Raw genomic sequence first — 2,708 nt, 5'->3', positions numbered from 1 at the left:
GGTAGCAAAAAGGTTTAGGAACCATGTTTCAATATCATTATTTAAGAAGAGTAGAAAAACAACACTTTTTTATTCGAAATATTGTAAATGTAGCTTTTCATGACACAAGTGGTCATGCTAAAAGAAAATTACAGGTTGAGGTTTGTGAAAATGCATGAGGAAATTAATTAAAGCCGGAATTATGGCACCTGATTTTAAATTAGAGGATGTGATAGCCTAGTGTTTATAGTGTTGGTGTACTGATTGAAAGGTTGTGAGTTTGAATCTCAAGTCCACCAAGCTGTCACTGCTGGGCCCCTAGGAAAGGCCCTTAACCCTCAAATGTAAAAGAATGTACAGTAAGTTGCTCTGGACAAGGATAAATGTACACTGAGCTCATTTCCTGCTCATAGACCAAGTTAATATTTTTATCCACTGTGGTGTTACAAGCCACAACACAAACAAATACCTGCATACGACTACAGTTATAGTTTCTACAGTTATTGTGCACTGTGCACTGCATATTTTCCACTGTGTTGTTTTACATGTACCTAGAATCCATTAATAAAACAGGGACGTTTTATTTCGTTATTTTTTATTATAGGCTTAGACACTATCGTATTCTTTTAAAATAGAAATTACAATATGCATCATTTAAAGTAGACACATGGATTGCTACCTCATAAAATTGTGTTATATTTGTCTGTAGATTCCCCAAACCACAATGTAGAATTACATGTTATTTATGCATTATGTGTATAAAACAATAAAACCAAACCGCATGAAATTCCTGCTGCCTCTAGGATACATCTGTGATTGACTCATAGCAAAACTAAACACATCGGGAATCTTTTCACTGGAACTAAAATATTCATGAAACACTCAGCATGGTTTAACACACACACACACACACACACACACACACACACACACACACACACACACACACACACAAGCACACACACATAGGCACAGTGCCCAGCTTGTGGCAGCTTGTATAAGACTCCCAATTTGTTTATAAAAAGTAATTTGCTGTTTTCCTTGTGCAGAAAAATGTAAAAATGTCACTTATGCCACTTACACAGTGGAAATTTTCATCCATCTCAGATAGACAGATGAAACTTAACCGTGAAACGCAATCATTCATAGTCTAATTCACAGTAAATAAAAAGTTTGGTGAAACGTTTGGTCCAATTGATCTGATTTTACACTGACCACAATAGAAGCTAAGGCTTTGATTACAGTTTAGAACTTGCAGCAAACATTAATAACAATGAAAGGAAGTCCATTTTTTTCCTCAATGGAGTTTAGTATGCAATCATTCCACACAGGACAAAAGGAACGACCTTTGATTTCATTACACGGACACGATTATGTTTCATTTTCATTTTCACAGTGAATCCAGAGCTAAGTTTTGAGCCTCCAGAGCCTAGCGAAGCCTGGATGGGATGCCACTCAACTTACAGTCCACAAAATGGACACTCCCGTTTCTGTGATTTTTAGCTATCACTTTCCTTGTGCAAATCGATCATAATTATTAGTTACTTAAAATGACATTGCATACAGTAAATCTTCTCTAGAACCGTACATGTGCCTTGCTGACCCGAGGCAGGTCTTGCTCTACAGTGGTAGCATATTAGCAGCAAACATGGTTCTGTGAATTGTTGGCTGTGGAACACACTTTCTGTACACTTTCCCTTTATCCAACTGAATGTTTGTTTAATAGGTGGTTGAAGTGCATTTGTTTTAAAGGTGTGCTGGAGGTGCCGATCTTCAGTGGAGGAATATTTTGCTCTCTTTAACCGAGTGAATGATTCTGTCTTTATGTATATCTGTCTTTATTTGTCGAGGATGTGGTGATGCTTTTGGCTGTTGTCGAAGCCCTTCTACACAATGTTCCTCAAAATATTCTGTTTTAGATAAAAATATGTAGGCATACGGAATTAAACCAGAAGTCATTTCATTTGGCCTTATTGTGGAGTAGTTTTACATGTTGTAATCTGCATCTTGCATATTTTACTTTCTATCAGTATCTGATGTTGTACCTTCTACATGTACCGTTTATTGTACTAATTTGAGGATGACTGGACTGGACTAAGGACTAAGAAGCCGTCTACAAGAAACGCCAGAACCATCCCAACGGCTCTACTGAAGAGGCTGAGGTCCTTGAACATCTGCAGGACGATGCTGAAGATGTTCTACAAGATGTTGTGGGGGTGGAGCTTTTTTTGCAGGTATTTTTGCAGGTATTTCTGATTCTGATTCAATTTCTGAGCGTATGTCTATTTTAACAATCACTAAAACTTATTTGTGAAATTGGCACCAAACACACACACACACCACTTCTACTGTACGTTCACAGCTCCTCCCCTTACACACACACACACCACTTCTCCCTCCCTCCCTCACACACACACCACTCCGCTCCGTTCACCACTCCTCCCTCACACACATAGACACACACACTCCTCTCCTTTCACATCTACTCCCTCAAACACACACACACACACACACACAAAACTCCTCCCTCACACACACACACACACACACACACACACACACCACTTCTACTGTACGTTCACAGCTCCTCCCCTTACACACACACACCACTTCTCCCTCCCTCACACACACACCACTCCGCTCCGTTCACCACTCCTCCCTCACACACACACACACACACACTACTCCTCTCCTTTCACATCTACTCCCTCAAACACACACACACACAC

Source organism: Tachysurus vachellii, chromosome 6 (assembly GCF_030014155.1).
Source record: "Tachysurus vachellii isolate PV-2020 chromosome 6, HZAU_Pvac_v1, whole genome shotgun sequence".
Taxonomy (NCBI): domain Eukaryota; kingdom Metazoa; phylum Chordata; class Actinopteri; order Siluriformes; family Bagridae; genus Tachysurus; species Tachysurus vachellii.
This window is presented reverse-complemented; position numbering follows the sequence as displayed.